The sequence below is a fragment of the Mauremys mutica genome, chromosome 10 (genome assembly GCF_020497125.1).
Source record: "Mauremys mutica isolate MM-2020 ecotype Southern chromosome 10, ASM2049712v1, whole genome shotgun sequence".
NCBI lineage: Eukaryota > Metazoa > Chordata > Testudines > Geoemydidae > Mauremys > Mauremys mutica.
The window spans coordinates 44,318,295-44,337,461 of NC_059081.1; the positions used below are offsets into that span (position 1 = coordinate 44,318,295).

At 43.4% G+C, this 19,167-nt stretch overlaps 1 protein-coding gene across 3 annotated transcripts in view; it reads right to left on the bottom strand.

Moving 5' to 3' along the window:
• ZNF385B (zinc finger protein 385B) overlaps positions 1-19,167 on the bottom strand; it is a 242,038-nt gene that overhangs the window by 155,841 nt on the left and 67,030 nt on the right. Inside the window, exon 1 of one of the 3 annotated variants that reach the window (XM_045032915.1) lies at positions 2,970-2,989. The exons of the other annotated variants lie outside the window; for them this stretch is intronic. The gene's annotated coding sequence lies outside the window, so the exon portion shown is untranslated. Of the gene's footprint in view, positions 1-2,969; positions 2,990-19,167 lie in introns of those variants that run through there. 3 annotated transcript variants of the gene reach the window in all.

The window sequence follows — 19,167 nt, forward strand, 5'->3', positions numbered from 1 at the left end:
ACCCAGCAAGCCCGCAAGGTGCAGAACTGGTCAAGGGTGTGCTTAAGCTAATGGAGTTCCCACAGAACAGTCTAAAGCAGCTGGGCTGCAGGCTCCCGCCTCCACTTGTCTGTGGGTATCAGATTGTCCAAAGAAATGTTCCAGTGAGACTACAGTCAGTGGCTGGAGCCTATCCAGTTAAGAAGGGGAGCTTAAAAAACACATAGGCCCAGTGTGTGGGTCCAGACACAGCAACCTGGTGGATGTCCAAAAAGGGGATGCTTGACCGGGGCTGTGACACCAAGGTACACCAAAGCAAGTGAGGTCCAAACATGGCCCTACATTTATTAAGCTCTACTAAAAGCTTACTATGGGAATTGTTCCCTCAGCTATCCATCAGTCTGAGTCCTGTTGACAGATATACCTCCTCAGCTCCATTTGAATAGGGAAGATTTCATATTTTTAAAAACAAAAAACTCTCTCACCTGGTTATAACGAGTACAAGCCACATATTGTTGTTTTGATGTTTACATTTGTTCTTGGACTAGACTCGCATAAAGTATGGGGGGGGGGGAGAAGAGGACGTGGCAGTCAATGCCCACTAGTACTGCTTCTCCAAGTCCCTTTGGAGATGATGTGGCAGTCACACACATGTACAGTGTTTATACATTTCCTGGTCAGTTTGGGGTTTGTGGATGGAACTTTTGCCTGAGCAGACACCACTCCCAATTTTTTCTGCTTCAAAACATTCTTTTTAAAGCAACCAAGTCAGGAAGGTTCTCAGAAAAATAAAATTGTTTTATTTTAAAAAAATCCATCAAGAAAATCAATAGTCTTAGGACCAGATCCTCATCTGGTATAAATCAGCATGCCTCCATTAAAGTCAGCTTGTCCCTTTATAGGACAGCTATGGGAAAAATGTATAAACCTCTGTATGTGGAACTATTTCACATCAGCTCTCAGCTGTATGTGGAACTATTCACATCAGCTCTCAGTATTGGTGACCGGGGGCGGGGGGTGAGAAGGAGGGAGTATATTTATTTATTTTAATTACATGCTCTATTGTTCTGGCCTTTTCTGGTAATTTTATTTTTAAAAATCAAACTATCCAGCTGTAACCCACAGCTAACACTGATACTAGCACAAACCCAGACATAGTTTTGGACAGGCTAAATCCAAACCCAATCCTCAATAGAACACTTACATTTAAGTTTTGAGCCTATATGGTTGCAGAGAAGAGCTAGAAAACGTGAACCTAGAGTGCTCCAACCCCAGAAGGTAAATAAAAAGAATACCTATTTTTAAGATTCTCATGATTTTTAAGCTAGTCTCATGATTTTGGGGGACCTAACTCCTGATTTTTGAATAGTAGTAGTTGGCAACACTGATATAGGAAATCTTTATGTAGCCTCAGATGACTCAGCATAGGGGACCTGCATTCCTATAAAAAAATTTACAATTTGCCACCCTGTTAATGATTTTCTCTTGTATTTACTGTGAAGATTTGAGTTGTTTGTTTAATGGCGCAATACACCTGCAGTTTATTTGTAACACCACTTCATATATTTTATACCTTTTTAAATAGTTTGCATTACAGCAAAACACAGTGGAAAGGATGACAGCACTCAGATTTGGCATAATTTGTTACATTTGTTCAGTGAATGTCCTTACATTCTCTCTGTTTGCCCAGCTTTGATATTTCCTTACCTGTGAAAGCCACTAGACTGATGGCACTGGAATTCAGCACCCTCTGTTTTAACTACACAGCAGGTAAGTGCAGAGGACAGCTTGACACCGGTCCCCACACTGCGCCCTCCTTCCGCCCACCAGCAGTATACATCAACCCCACTCAGGAGCGATCAGTGTGAGAGGATAGTTCAGCTTCCAAATACCTCTGTGGAGGGGGGCAGAGCAAGCCTTCGGGGCTTGCAAAGTTCACTGCCAATCTCACCTTTCATTTTTAACCTTTTGCGTGCTGGAGTCTGCCTTCAAAACGTAAAACTGATTTCAGGTTAAGAGTTTTGTGGTGGGAATACTCAACGTTAATTAGGAAAAGTTGCAAACTCCCCTTTTTAGGACCTGCCCAGAAGCTCACAGGCCCATGGTTTTTGAGCACCCATGAGCATTTCTTACCTGAGAAGAATCTTGTGGGGATATATCACCAGCACTAAACTCACAGCAAATGTTCTCCCAGCCACCAGCTGTAGCTGTCTTCCTCCAAATTGTCACTCTGGCCTGCAGAAGCCAGGGGGAAGAGACTGCCAGCCAGCAGCCGCCTATGACTGAGCAGTGGGCAGAGTAAGAGGTACCCACTCTTCCTTTCAACAATGGCTGAGGCAGCAGCAGTCCTCAGAAAACAGAGAAGGGAAGTATATAGAGGACAGAGGAAGAGAGGGAGCTCACCACTTGTCTCATCCTTGGCAGTAACATCTTCCCAAGGGGAGCAGGGAATTAGAGAGAGGGTGAACTCCAATGAGTCAGGAAAAGAAGGGACCATGGAGTGGGGATGGGGAGGACTTGATAAGCGAGAGAGTAATAAGAAAGAGGTGGCTATGCCAAGAGGAGAGCGAACGAAGGATAAACAATGAAATACAGAAGGGATAAGAGGACAGAGAGAACAGAAGAAGGGATCTAAGTGGGACTATACAATGTAATGTGAGAGAGGAAGTAGGGTAGACAGCATAAGAATAAGGCCAATGGGATACGGAAAAAATAGGAGGAAATGTGACCCTATTTTTCAAAGAAAGCAAAGAGCAGTGAAGAAAGTGAGAAAGGAAGGAGAGCAGAAACAAAGAGTAAGATGAAAGTACATGAATCAAAGATGGGAGGGGAGAAAAAATGGAAGATGACAAAATAAGCCATACACAACTTAAAGTAGGTGATCAGTGCTGGATTAGCAGGCTTAGCACCAGCCTGGGTCAAATCTTTTAAAGCAACCCTCAAAAGTTTACATCATCAAGCTGTTTAAAATATAAGATATCTACACATACATGATTTCTATCAAATTCTTCTGCTTTCCTTTCTCCGGTGCGCACCTCTCCTCCCCAGCAAACATTCATCTTCCTTCACACACTGCTATGAAACTCCATCTCCTCTCCCCTCAAAAGTCCATCTGTCCTCCCACCCCACAATTTCCTTTCAATAAATAAATCCATTTGCTTCCACTCAGATTGTCTCAGCTCTGGTAAGTGTGTACAATAAGTAGGTCTGTGGGTCTCGTGGAGTGGGGTGGGGGAATTGCTGGTAAGACAGAGTGCCTGTTCAGCTGAGTTCCATCCCGGCCAAAATTCAAGCAGCAGCCGCTAGGAGGGAAGGTTCTGGTTTTCTTGCAGAAGGTGTCTGAAGGTGCTTGCAGGGCATGCGCTCAGCACAGTCATGTAGGAGTAGAGCAGCTTAGGGGTCTAACAGACTAGGCAGCCACCAGGCAAATACTCAGCTGCACCCCAGCCCAGTCTGTGCCTGTAAGGGAATTTTATTTATGTTTATAGAATAGAATCATAGAATATCAGGGTTGGAAGGAACCTCAAGAGGTCATTTAATCCAACCTCCTGCTCAAAGCAGGACCAATTCCCAGCTAAATCATCCCAGCCAGGGCTTTGTCAAGCCTGACCTTAAAAACGTCTAAGGAGGCAGATTCCACCACCTCCCTAGGTAACCCATTCCAGTGCTTCACCACCCTCCTAGTGAAAAAGTTTTCCTCCAATATCCCCTAAACCTCCCCCACTGCAACTTGAGACCATTACTCCTTGTTCTGTCATCGGGTACCACTGAGAACAGTCTAGATCCATCCTCTTTGGAACCCCCTTTCAGGTAGTTGAAAGCAGCTATCGAATCCCCCCTCATTCTTCTCTTCTGCAGACTAAACAATCCCAGTTCCGTCAGCATCGCCTCATAAGTCATGTGCTCCAGCCCCCTAATCATTTTTGTTGCCCTATGCTGGATTATTTCCAATTTTTCCACATCCTTCTTGTAGTGTGGGTCCCAAAACTGGACACAGTTCTCCAGATGAGGCCTCACCAATGTCGAATAGAGGGGCAGCAAAGAATCCTGTGGCACCTTATAGACTAACAGACGTTTTGCAGCATGAGCTTTCGTGGGTGAATACCCACTTCTTCGGATGAATAGAGGGGAATGATCATGTCGCTCGATCTGCTGGCAATGCCCCTACTTATACAGCCCAAAATGCCATTAGCCTTCTTGGCAACAAGGGCACACTGTTGACTCGTATCCAGCTTCTCGTCCACTGTAACCCGTAGGTCCTTTTCTGCAGAACTGCTGCCTAGCCACCCAGTCCCTAGTCTGAAGCAGTACATGGGATTCTTCCATCCTAAGTGCAGGACTCTGCACTTGTCCTTCTTGAACCTCATCAGGTTTCTTTTGGCCCAATCCTTTAATTTGTCTAGGTCCCTCTGTATCCTATCCTACCCTCCAGCATATCTACCACTCCTCCCAGTTTAGAGTCATCTGCAAACTTGCTGAGAGTGCAGTCCACACCATCCTTCAGATCATTAATGAAGATATTGAACAAAACTGGCCCCAGGACTGACCCTTGGGGAACTCCGCTTGAAACCAGCTGCCAACTAGACACGGAGCCACTGATCACTACCCATTGAGTCCGACGATCTAGCCAGCTTTCTATCCACTTTATAGTCCATTCATCCAGCCCATACTTCTTTAACTTGCCGGCAAGAATACTGTGGGAGACTGTATCAAAAGCTTTGCTAAAGTCAACTGCTTTCCCCTCATCCACAGACCCAGTTATCTCCTCATAGAAGGCAATTAGGTTAGTCAGGCATGACTTGCCCTTGGTGAATCCATGCTGACTGTTCTTGATCACTATCCTCTCCTCGAAGTGCTTCAGAATTGATTCCTTGAAGACCTGCTCCATGATTTTTCCAGGGACTGAGGTGAGGCTGACTGGCCTGTAGTTACCCGGATCCTCCTCCTTCCCTTTTTTAAAGATGGGAACTACATTAGCCTTTTTCCAGTCATCTGGGACCTTCCCGGATCACCATGAGTTTTCAAAGATAACGGCCAATGGCTCTGCAATCACATCCGCCAACTCCTTTAGCGCCCTCAGATGCAGTGCATCCGGCCCCATGGACTTGTGCTCATCCAGTTTTTCTAAACAGTCCCGAACCACTTCTTTCTCCAGAGAGGGCTGGTCACCTCCTCCCCATACTCTGCTGCCCAGTGCAGCAGTCTGGGAGCTGACCTTGTTCGTTATGCTCTGTTATTGTACTGCACTCTAATATCAGGCACATATCCAATATCTGTGTAGATTTGAGAACATTGGTGCTATTTTGAACATTGGTAATAGTGCATTAATATTGCTGGCTGTTATGGTTTCTCTAATAGAGGCAAGAAAGAAAATAACCTAAAATTCACCAAAACGTACACAAAACTCCACAGTAGTGGGTTGGAAAGCTCTCCTCTCCAGAAAAAAAAATTCCCTTTGCTATAGCAGCTTCCCAATAGGGGGTGGTGTTGTCAGAGTGCTACCGGTGTGGTGCTCTGCTTTCTCCAATGTTGATATCACTCGGCTGCGTGCGTGTGTTCCCTCTGTGTGCTGCCCCAGCTCTGCGCAGATAGCTGACACAGTAGACCCGACGAGAACCCCCAATAACCACAGAGTCTAGTAAGATGCAAAGTCACGTCGACTAGGTTTATTGCGACCTTTGACACAATTGCAGTTCCCTATAGGTTTCTTAGCCTAATTCAGGGCCTACTACGAGAAAGTGCCTCTTGGCAATGGACTCAGCTCAATCAGTGGCGGGACTTTCCACTGCCCCCTCGGCTGGACAAAGACACCGCCCCAGGGATGTATTCTTATACACAGGTACAAACAAGTTACACATCACACCTGACGTATTGAGGTGCAACCCTTCCACGTAGCAAGGTACAACCCCTCTACGTATTAAGGTGCCGCCTCTCACCTTGTACATGTTGGTTCGATCAAAACAACTCTATCCATCATATTACCCTTTTGCCCCTGTCATTGGGATGGGCCAGCCTGTTCCTTGTTATCTGTGTGGAATGTGCAAGTATGTGAATGTTCAGTACCTCTTAGGTACGTATCTTCTTGCAGCATTAGCCCTTTCCTTGCCAGCTTCTGTGAGCAGGGCCTACCTCTGGCTCACAGCTTAACTTTGCTTTATGTTAGCAAAGTCTTGACCATTACTTTAGTTCAGGCCTTAGGCCTCATACCGGGCCTCTGATACCAAGGTTTATATCCCAGGGCCTCCTCTTACTACAGGTGGTATAGTGTGATAAATTGTGTATAGGGTAACGTCTAGGTCAGGGGTAGGCAACCTATGGCATGCGTGCCGAAGGTGGCACGCAAGCTGATTTTCAATGGCACTCATGCTGCCCAGGTCCTGGCCATCGGTCCGAGGGGCTCTGCATTTTCATTCAATTTTAAATGAAGCTTTTTAAACATTTTAAAAACCTTATTTACTTTACATACAACAATAGTTTAGTTATATATTATAGAGACTTATAGAAAAAGACCTTCTAAAAATGTTAAAATGTATTACTGGCACGTGAAACCTTAAATTAGAGAGAATAAATGAAGACTCAGCACATCACTTCTGAAAGGTTGCCAACCCCTGGTCTAGGTGGAACTTCGAGAACTCTACTTTCAGGAAAGCTTGATGACAGAGCAGGAAGGAATAAAGCATGAATGTTGTACTATCATGGCGCTCTCTCTCTGCATGCTTGAACACTGAATAACTTTCCCTCCATAAATCTAGTCCTTGGGATTTACACTGAATTCAATGGAAAGTAATTATAGTATTACAGTGTCACACTGATAAGATTCTTTTCCTAATGGCCAGCCACACACACATCTGGGTCTTTCTATCTCATGCATCATCATGGCACCAGAGGATCTGCAGGCCTCACCTACACTGCACTCAGATTATATTCTCTCTGCCAACCTATACAAACTCACAGCATGCAAACAGGATGCATAGGTTCTCAGGGAATGTACAACGTGAAAATAGGGCTATATATATATATATGTAGCAGAGAATATAATTTGGCCTGCTCTGCCTCTATCCAGGGCCATCCTTACCTATATGCAAAGTATGCAGCTGCATAGGGCACCAGGGAATTTGGGCACCACATTTCCTGGTGCCCTGCATAGCTACATGCTGCTCCACCTCTTCCCCAGGCCCCAGCCATGTCCCCACTCCACCCCTTCCCCAAAGCCCCCACCCTGATCTGCCCCTGCTCCGCCTCCACTCCCCTGAGGACTGCTGCAGGGGACAGGCCTGCACTCACCACATGGTAAGTGGAGTGACCCAGCCCCAGCCTGCTCTGCTCCCCTGGCATCCAGCTGCGCCCCTGGCAAGTGCTGGAGGGCGGTTCCCCCTCCTCCCAAGGCTGGGAGCCAGGGGAGCAGAGCGGAGCTGCATATGGCACCAAAACGGTTAGGGTTGGCCCTGCCTCTATCTAGTGATAAAACATGAGCTGGAGAGAATCAAAGTTAACTGTAATGCTATAATATATATTCAGCCTTTCTGCCTCAGAATCTTCATTATCGTTTCACCACAAGAATTCCACCTTTATGATCTGTAGCTGAAGTACAGAGCTTTGATCCATATTTGGGGCTCAAACACTACAGTGATGAGTCATAAATGCCTAGATAGATAAATGAGTGTATGCTTTACTGTACAATATGTTTATGCATATGCAATCAAGAACAATAACTATTTTGGAAGATAGGATCGTTGCTCATCTTCAGAGACATCCTCTTAAGCCAGTGGTCATGTCTTCTAGTGCAAAAGTTATATTATATCAATGAGCAGTAAATCTTTTTGATGACAGACAATTTTAACCTGGGAAATCCCTTTATTCCACTTGTGGTGATAAAGAATTTCCTTTTAAATGACTCAGGAAATGAGATTCTCCTAGGTGATCAATTTGGCAGATGTTGCATGTCTAGTGCCAAGTAATATTCTGTTTTGTGCTAAGAGTTCAAGGTAAAGAAATAACATCAAGCCTTTTCACTCCAAATGTGTCTAAATGGAAGATACAGCATTTTCAGGGAACAGAGGGCTGCAACAGAGTTGCAACCACTTACTGCAACAGACTCATAGAATAAAATTAAAGCTCACACACAGACTATCAGTTTGTGATTATCTTTACAGTCTGAAATATTTTTCAAGAATAAATATTTAAACAATCTTTCCTAGTTGAACATAATTTGTAACAAGATATTTTGTTTACACTTTCAAATTGATGTTTTTCCCTTAGGTAAAAGGGAAAATGGTGTGCAGAAAGGAAATTGAACAATACTGGACAACTCTAATGCACGTGATATAAAGTAGTTGTGTCAAATTTTGTTTCTAATATGAGAGCATACAGTAAAATACTTGCTATTCCTTTTTAAATAGTGCCTCGTGTAATATTTCAGGAGGAAACCTGAGCCCCAGTCCTCCTCTATACAGTATATTCATGATTAACCGAATAGCATGGGGGACACACATTTTATTTGGATAATCAAATGGGAAGAGAAGTTCAGCAGTGGAGCAGCCTGCCCCATGGCCAGGAGCTCGTCATCCTTCTCCTCACAGCCCTGGCCAGCGAGGTTTCTGTTCTGCCCTTCTCACTCACTCCTGAAAGAGCAGAGCTGCAGAGGGCTCCCTGCACTGCCATAGGGCCAGTGACACCCTAGCCCTGCCGACACATGGCACAGGGCAGAGCAGAGACCCCTGGCCAGGACTCTGCTCTGCCCCAGAAAGAACTGCACCTTGCGCCTGCAAGGATCAGGTGTCAATGGTCCTGCTGCAGGGAGCCTTCTGTAGCTTTAGTGTCATGGCCCTGCTAACTCCCGTGACAGCAGGGTTGTAGAGGACTCCCTGCACTGCCACAGGAGCCATTCAGAAGCAGGGTGGCCTCTTCCATAGCTAGGGGTCAGCCTCCTCGCAGTCATGTCTAAGGGTCTCTACTCTATCATCTGAACCTCCATATTATCCAAAGCCCTTCCTTGTCCCCCAGCATGAGATACATGGGGGACAGGAAAAGGATTCAGATATGTGGAGGTTCAGATAATAGGGTTTTGGATAAACACAAGTATACTGTACTGTCCACGCAACCATGTTCATAGGGAAATGTCCTGTGCAATTTCAGCTGGATAGTGGGCCTTCTGCAATGTGATTCCTTGGGATGAATTAGATAAAGTAAGACATATTATAGAGCAGGTGCAATCTAATACATGAGTGCACAATACAGTCCATAGGAGAATGTGACCTTTTAGTAACGAACCCAAAAAATTACAGACTATACTACTCAGGTTTGTGGTGTGGATGGCAAGACCTTTCTTGGGAATATAGTCATACAAGCCGTAAATCTGATCAGGATGGAATATCAGAATTGTACAGATGCAGTGCAAGAAACAAAAGGGGAAGTCTCATGGACAATGAAACATCATATGGGGATGTTTTCAAAGGAGACAGGTGCTTCAAAGGAAAGCTGTGACTGGACATAGACTCCACAGTGGAACCTGTGTGCTTACCATGAAGGAAAATTCCAGTGCCACTACCTAACCCAGTAAGCAAGGAACTTGAAAGTCAGCAGAACAGAGATATCATAGTATCTATAGAGGCCAGTATAGCCTGGACAAGCAGCATGGTGGTGGTAAAGAAGCAATCTGATAAATTACACATCTGCATAATCTCAAAGCCTTTGACCACCAGAGATGGCTATGGAGCCCATACAATCATGGGGAAAGGTGGAAGTGGATTTATTGACCTACAAGGAAAAAACAATACTGTACTTGATTACAGTGGACTATTATTCAATTTTTTGGAATGTCCATGTCTGCCTTATACCAGAACTGAGTCAGTGATTAGGAAATTGAAGGCCCACTTTCTAAGACAGTGGATTCCACATGCTGTATTCACCTATAATGAACCCCAAAGGAACAATAGTCATTTATAAGCCCACAGACCAACACCCAGAGACCCTACCGAGAGGATCAGAATTAGAAGAGAGAGAGAGAGAACCATCCAGAGGCCAACTCGACGGCAGGGAGAAGACTCCACAGAGATAGTTTGCCAGACTTGGAAACCAGAGATAGAGCACTCCTGGTCTGGTTGCCTGCTCTCAAAGACTTCACAACCAGCCGAGTTTGTGGTAAAGAAGTGATGCCAACTCAGCTGTACGCTAGCAACCTCTGATCTAAGTAATATAGGGTGGGGGGTCTGGATGTCAATTATTTGTTTTTAATATGTATATTAAAATGTTTGTAAAATAGGGAAAATGTATCATGATCATGGAACTGGAGTCAGAGAGCCCATGTTCCATGGAGAAATTATTATTGACAGTGCTCCATGGAAGCGAGCTGGAAACAACTCAGCCACCTGGACAGAGCAGTCTAAAGGGTTTAATAAAGTTCCATTTGTTCAACTTGCAGTGCTTTCAGCATCTCTTTGTAAATGAAACCTGGCTGGAACATGCTGCACTCTGTCGATCACCATCATTTTGGCAACTTCCAGATGTCATTTTAAGACAGTGCAATTTAGAGCAGTGTTGAGATTACTCTAAATTATGGCCCAGGATTAGAGGAAGATGGGAAGGCAGAAAGCAACCCAGCCCTCAGATGTACCAAATATTGGTTCTGTGCATATGAGCATTCTGACTATGTGTCTCCACTGTCAGACATAGAACTAGGGCAGGGGAACATTACAGTCAAATGGCTTTCATGGTAATCACTGCTATATCTATTTCTCTCTCAGCAAATCCCAGAAGATATTTACAAAGACCCGCCAAGGGAACTATATTTCTCTACATAGAAAGTGAGTGGCTCAAACAAAGGTGGGGAGTATGCAAAAGGGACAACGACATCTAGCCACTGTCATTCTTCTACCAAACTCCTGTGTTTTGTTTGTTGCTGTTCCTTTTTTCTATCTACTTTATGTGGGTTTGCCAGAAACATTTCATATACATTTTATTAATCTTTAGACTTGTTTGTAGCTTGCTGCATGCTAACAAATATAAATAGAACATTCCTGTTTCCTTTCATGGCTTTTATCATAGGAAAATAGACTGGTATCATTATTAAATTGACTCCTGTGTGCTTAATTTTGACTTTAAAGCACAGTCCTGCATTAGGGGAAGTGCAGAACAGCCCTGCACCAAAGAGGGTATCACGAGGAATTTTGCCTCATAATGCCTCCCCGCAGCGCATAGGGGGAACACATCTATTGCTACACCCTTTAGGAGATGCAACATGCTCCCCTTTCCTATACACACCAGTGTAATGGCCTGGCACAGTGTGGCCCTATGCAATTCATCTCACTTTAGCGGACTTCATCCCAATCCTGCAAAGGAATCCTCACACACAAACTCTTACATGTGCATGGAGTACCAAGGACTACAGTGCAACTCAGTCTCTTCAAATCACTTGCTGTTTTGACCCAGGCTATGAACTTTTCAGCAGCTCTAGATAACAAATGTTGGAACCCATTGCAATTACTCATTGCTTTGCAGTTGTGTAAGAAAAGCAACAAATTTATTTTCTACTTTGGATCTTATGCTACAAATTATATGAAGATATAGTACCTCAATGACTGTAGAAGGCATTTATGATGGAAAGTGCTGTAGCCATACCAAGTATCACTGAGAAGTGCAGGGAATGGTTTGCAAATTCAGAGAATGAAAGATTAAGAAAAGGCTTTTATGCCCCCCGCTCCCTCCAACTCAAATTGGTACATGCTGATCACTAGTGTTACTCTAACCCACTATAAATGAATCAAAATCTAAGTAATCTGTATACAGATAAGCAAGGGGGCATTACAAAACATCAATTTCATATATTAGGGACTTGATTATCACTAGTTAATGGAGTTATACTAGTGCTTAACTGCAATGGAATTACTCCCACTAATGCAAGACTACACACGAGTCTTATACACTAATTTAAGACTATATAATAGGGAAGTATAATACAGGAACACCTGGTTTCTAGTGACAATCCAATGCAGTTTGGATCCTGGAACTTCAGGGTACTTAATCACTGTAAGGTATGAAACCCAACTGTTATTCTCCAGTGATTCCCAAAGGTAGGTGTAAAGAGTTGCAAGGTCAGACTAAGGAGAAGGACCTATCCAGCTCTTTTGTCATAGGGCACTGTGGGCTGAGGAAGACAAAGAGTGTAGATAGGAGGAGGAAAAAAGGGGAAATTCTTGGCATGACAAGAGAAGGTCCTTGAACCCTTGGGAGACAAAACATAACCTGGTATGCATGTGTGGGACTCCCACTTATTTCAGTGAGAGCTGCACACACATTTCTAAGGGAAGACTTTGGCTTCACAATTGTGAATATCTTGAAAAGAACTCTGACTACTTTTGAAGTTCACCCCCTTGACATCAGAAATATGGAAATAATACAGTGACTGCTTTGGCAGAATAGAAACAATAAATTACATGCTGATAAATTGTTATTGTATCAGCATGTTCCTCTCACTGTTAAGAGGAAATACAAATTAGCAAACTGATCATGAATTCACATGACAAATAGAAGCAGAGTAGGTTACAGTCACCAAAAAGTGTCAGATTGACGACAAAAAAATTTGAAAGGCATCCACACTAACATGAAAAAAGCAAGTTTATGAGGTGACTCCTGAATGGTAATGTACCATGAAACTTCATTCAAATCCTCCCAAAAACCATAAGAGGCTTATGCATGAGAGAAAAAAAGGGACTAGCATGCCAAAAAGTTCTATGCATGAAGGAAATATCAGCACATAATGTCAGTTATACTGAGGAAATGAATCCATAAGAAACAAAATGACATATCCAGGTACTCTATAAGAGCAGCTAAGAGAAGCTTATATCACGCTAATCCCCTGGTTTACGGACAAACTCATTAAAAACATTCCTAGTATTCTTTCGCCTTTCCCTTGGGAGTTTTAAAATGAAGGTTTACATTAAAAATAGAAAGAAGCATCTGGACACAGCAAAGAATCAGATAAAAATGTATGTGAAGCAAATCAATGTAAGTAGATTAATGTCAGGGTGATACATCTAAATAAGCAGGAATAGGTCTTTCTGGGAGACTCAAACAATGGATGATATAATAAAACCTTTGGCGTTTCAAATGCGGCTCATGCTGGTAGTAACCAAAAGTTATCTTCTGGCAGCTGGTTAGTGGGCTATGTGAAAGAATCAATATCCTCATTTCAGTTTCCAACGCACAAGTATTCACACCACAGTAGGTAATGTTGTTGGCAGTCTTAGCTGAAAGGTTAAGGTTTTAATGGGCAAAGACATTAAAAATTATTCTATTCTAGGTATTCCCTCCAGAACAGGAGGGCACAATGGCGGGTTGTGACAGAAGTAGGAATTTTCCTTAATATTTTTATGAATGATATGCAAGACAGTGACTTACTTAACTTGTTATTGCTACCTGATAGGCGCAGAAGGGTTAAAATGCTGCTCTTGCAGCACAGCAGGAGACATGAGGAGTTTGTGCAACATAACTGTCTGGGGTAACGTGAATGGCTCATAAAAGCCTGCCTAGAACCTGCCTTTATATCAATCAAGGATCTGGAAAGACAATGAGAAACCCAGTGACTTAACAACTGACACCTAACAACAGGGAACTCCAACAGGAAGAACCATGAACTCAGCCTAGATTTGGAGGAGGTAGACAATGGACAGAGGTGACAGGAGGCAAAGCTAAGAACTGGGCCCACAAAGAGAGAACAGCTCTCACCTGGAACTGACAGAAAAAAAGATATGCAAGATGGATTCTACAGCAGCTTAGCCCGATGGAGCTCTGTGTCAAGGGCTGAAGACCCATCATTGGCAGACTCCCTAAAACCTGCTCACGGCCCCCTGGGTTGAGAACCAGTGGTTTAGATAATACTTAGTCCTGCCCCAGTGCAGGGGACGGGACTAAATGACATGTCAGGTCCCTTCCAGTCCTACATTTCAATGATTTCTATGGCAACAGCTAGCAGTTCATTTTTTTAACCTTGTGTAATAAAGCCAAAATAATTAATTTATTTACAATTCTAATTAAACCATTAATTAATTGACATTGGTCTCCTTTAAAATGAGATAAAAAAATTTTTTGGCAGCTAGCACAAAATTGTACAGGTGGACTTTACAAATGCAAATAGCTGCAAACATCAGAATTAATGTCTGAATTTGAACCTATAAAATGTAACCTAATGGAGTAGTAGGTACAGATGTGCACACAGTTAGAAACTTTAGTGGGGGTGCATGTGTCTATACACCTGCAATGAACACACAAATGTACTCCCCAAAGTGTGCATGAATAACTGTAGAGTGGATAGAACTCTGGCTGATAATTTGGCCCTTAATAGAATAGCACAGACTCAATAATACAAAGCAATTTATTTTCAGCCCACTCTCTCTAAACTTGCAGGAAAAACTATATATTAGTTGGCTCTGTAGCTTCTAAAACTGATAGAATACTATCACGTCAAATGAATTTCATGCAGGGTATACTACTGCAGCTCTAAATCAAAGCAACACCTCATATGATGATTATTTCACCTTGAAACACTATGTTTAAGTTCATGTTATGTTCAATAAGCCCCCTGCCTGAAAGATTATTTGCAATATGTATGATGTAATTTTTTTCCCAGTCTGGGTAAAAATTTGAGTTTGACCTCTAAGTTTCTGACTGAGACCCCAAGTGGCCTTTGTGTCATACACATTTATGCCTGATAGTTCTTCTTACATCTTCTAGACCAACAGCTATATTCCTACAGGACAGTTTATGCTCAAGGGATCTTTAATTCTTTGTAAGGCTATTCACCCAATGAATCCAAACCCCCTAGAGGCGATTAATCACTAGTAGCAGTGAATAAGGTCATTCCAGACGTATTTTATGAATTTTAAGCAATCTAATTTTATTAATCATGAATTTCAGTCATCTAGAATTGCCCAATTAGAACGGCATCTGTTCACACACATTTTCTTGCAAGATTTTATTTGCCAGAATAGAATCATAGCTCTGCAGTCCTCTGCCCCCTTCTGCAAAGGGCCAACATAGGTATGTGAAGTAGGGGAGAGGAGGAGGAGACAGGAGGGAGGTTGGATTTGCACTTTTTCTGTAATTTTAAACCATTGCATACAGGAGTTGGAAAATAGATATGCAACTTAAATGCCAGTTTTTAGCCACACAACAGGCACACATTTTGAAAATCTGAGCCAAAAACCTCATTTAACTTGGCTATTTCAATTATTTAGCCCTATTCCAACTTCAGTACCACACCCTTTATGTGACTGATCTTTCTTTTCCCTAATTTAGGGACCAATCCTGTAAAGTGTTAAGTGTTCTCAGCTGCCATTGGGCCTGATTTTCAGAAGTGCTAAATACCCACAGCTCCACCTGAAGTTAATGAGTGCAGTGAGTACTCAGTCCCTTTGAGAATCAAGCACTCTGTCTTTATTGGAGCTTGCAGGCACAAGGGACTGGTCTACACTTAAAAAGAGACAGCAATACAGCTGCGCCACTGTAGCACTTTCAGTGTAGACACCAGAAAGAGAGCAGCTTGAGCTGGGGAGGGGGCTTGGAGTCCACCCAAAAGGGGACAGTTGGAAAAGGCTGTTAGAGAAGACGGAGGGAAAAAGAAGAATCATGATGCTGAGCTAGAAGATGAACCCAGCTGGGGTGGGAGGTGAGATGATAAAACAAAAGAACAGGACATAAAAACAAGGGACTGGGAAGTGAAGAGGAGGAAAGAAGGAAAACAGGAAAGATTTCAGGTCAAGAAAAGCAGAAAAATAGACCTGGGTATGTGAGCAGAGGCTATTAAGAGAAGGGAAGTAGAGGGAAAAAGTCTACAGATATATCAGAGAGAGATAAAGGGAGAGAATGAATCAAGGGGGAAAAACTGGAAGGAAATATAACAGGCAAAAAAGGGACGTGATCAAAAAGTTGTGTTCGATGAAAAAAGAGCCTAAAAACAGTAAACAGGAAGCCCACCTACAAAGAATCTAAAGTATATGAACAGAGAGAATGACTGCGTGAACATCTATTGGAGGAATACATTTCCAAAGTGTCTAATGGACAAGTGAGGGCCCACTAGGTGAAAAAAAAAACATTTGTGCATAAAATCTGTACAAAGAGGTACAGCCACAGCATGGGTAGGCAACCTATGACACGCGTGCTGAAGGCAGCACGAGTTGATTTTCAGTGGCACTCACACTGCCTGGGTCCTGGCCACAGGTCCGGGGGGGCTCTGCATTTTAATTTTAAATGAAGCTTCTTAAACATTAAAAAAACCTTATTTACTTTACATACAACCATAGTTTAGTTATATATTATAGACTTATAGAAAGAGACCTTCTAAAAACATTAAACTGTATTACTGGCACATGAAACCTTAAATTCGAGTGAATAAATGAAGACTCAGCACACCACTTCTGAAAGGTTGCCGACCCCTGAGCCACAGGAACATTGAATCTGAAGCCATGTCTATGCTAGCACTTATGTCGGCAAAACTTATGTCACTCAGCGGTGTGACTACTCCACCCCCCTGAGCAACACAAGATACTCTGGCATAAGTGGTAGTGTGCACAGTGCTAAGTGGTTGGGAGAACTTCTCCCACTGACATAGCTACCACTGCTCATTGGGGGTGGTTTAATTATGCCGATGGGAGAGAGTTCTCCCGTTGGTATTGAGCGACTATACGAGAGACCTTACAGCAGCACTGCTGCATCGGTACAGCTAAGCCACTATAAGCTCTCTAGTGTAGACATAGCCTAAGAAGAACTTTGAGATGAAGGAAAGCAATGAACAGCACTGCAAGAGCAGAGCTGGACTTATAGCCAAGGAGAAGAAAAGTTGATTCTTCTCTGAAGTGACAAGGTATATTGTTGGGTAATGCCTTTTGTTTTTGTTTATCATGTGTTCGGTATTAAACTGCACAGAGTAAGGAGTAGCAAGTTCAAGTTCACAAAGGTTAGTATGTTGGTATTATTGTAAATAGTCTTGGGAAATGTTCTCTGTTACTTATCCTTCTGATACAATGTTTGGGTTTTCCCTTTTAGAATTCTAAAAATGTTAAGTTAACCCCTTTGTCTTTGTTTGCCTCTGCCTCTCCTTACAGTTAGCAAAGCGTAGCCTGGTTGGGTCACTGCATCAGCACCATGCAAGTCAGGCCCTTAAATTAGGAGCTTAGGCCTGATATACACTTAAGTTAAACTGGTATCACTATGTTGCTTAGGGCTCTGATTTTTTACTGACATAGCTATGAGCCCTGTTGTGGATGCAATGACACCACTGTAACTATGGTTAACCAATATAGCTACACTGGCAAAGCCCTCTTAGTGAAGACAAGGCCCTACATTTTTGCACTTGTAAAATAAACATTATGAAACATGTCTTCTGATTACTTAGAAACAGGGGCGGCTCTAGCTTTTTTGCCACCCCAAGCACGGCAGGCAGGCTGCCTTCGGTCCCACAGATTCAGCGGCTTACCTGTGGGAGGTCCACTGGTCCTGCGGCTTCGGCGGAGCCACCGCCGAATTGCCACCAAATCCGTGGGACCGGCGGACCTCCCACAGGCAAGCTGCTGAAGGCTGCCTGTCTGCTGCCTTCTTAGGGACCGGCAGGGCACCCCCGGCAGCTTGCTGCCTCAGGCACGTGCTTGGAGCGCTGGTGCCTGGAGCTGCTGCTGCTTAGAAAAATAATGAGGATTTATTTTACTCTATTCTAGTGGAATAAAACAGAAAACAGTTTTGTTAATTAAAACACTTCTCTGAGGTTTGACTTTGGCATTCTGGATTCAGCCACAGAGAGTGCTGGCATTCAGGGGCTGCAGTTAGGGATCTCTGGCGATTTGTGATCCCAGAAATCTCAAGACAACCTCCATTTTCACACAGAACAATCTGAAGAACCCTAGACTAATTTCCAGTTGTGGGGGTTATTGCTGTAGCTGTAAAACTACTGCCGACTTCCACCCAGCTGACTTTACGCAGCTGAACCAGTTTTCTCTGCTGAGCATCAGTGTGTCGTCCTCTGGCCCCAACAGGCAGCTCAATAGCCTGAGAGGGAGCTTGGTCTATTAGACTAGGGCCTTCTCTCCACTGGAGGCTTTATCCTCCTGTAGTCATGCTGCACCAGTGTAAAGCGTGAGTTGTGGTGGTGCAGCTTACCCCGGTTTCCAAGTTTTGGTTTACACTGTAGAGCACACCATCTCTACGCTGGGGATTTGCATTGGAACATCTACATTAATAAAAAGGCCAGTGTGCACAAAGTTAAGTTCAGAGCAAGAAACTCCACACGGTAATTATGGTTACACACTGACTGTCTCTATGGCTCCAGCCAAGTCACATACTTTCTTGGTTTCACCATTTATAAGATGGAGATATTTACCAACCTCAGAGAAGTACCATGATTAAGGTTTGTAACATGCTAAAACGTACATAAAATCCTCCAATGGACAAAGGCCTAGCAGTTCCCATTCCCTTGTCTTATTTCCAAGGATTAAAAATAATGTACTAACCACCTACTAAGCAGAAAATGAAGCCTACTAAACACAACCAAAGAAACCTGCACACCTCACTGATCCTATTTACAGGAGTAAAGCGACTGTGCTGGTTGTACGGTGTAATTAACTGTAACAGAGCACTGTCTGTTCCACCACTTCCACCCCAAAGCATCTTAGCTGCGGAGTGTGTTTGGAGTAGCGGTGCTTCTTTACTACTTTAATCCCCAACCTTCTGGCTGCTTCCCCAAGCAGCAGAATTTCAACTGATCTGATGCTTGTCATATTGACTCTTTCCTGCAGGGTTCTGAATCATGGCAGTAGTCACAGAGAAGACACTAGTCAGTATTTCATTCTGCTGCAACTTGGGTGCAGCAGCAGCACGGGAGCTGAACGGCTGGAGACTTAAAATGGAACTGCATCAGTTTACACTGAGTCCATATTTTTAAGGTTTTTACAAACATCAAGGCGGTGGATTTTTATTACACACACACACACACACACACACACAAACTTAAGTTGTGCAAAAGAGGGTGATGGCCCTTGCCTTGGAAAGATCTCTGTTCATCCTGGGTGAGTGGATTTTTCAAGACTGGACAACTGTAAAACTGTTATAGATGTTGGCAATTAATTACACATGGAGCAGCTAGACTCCCCATCTCTTGCAGCAGAAGCCTGGTGCTGATATGAAGAATTCCTCTTGTATTTTTTA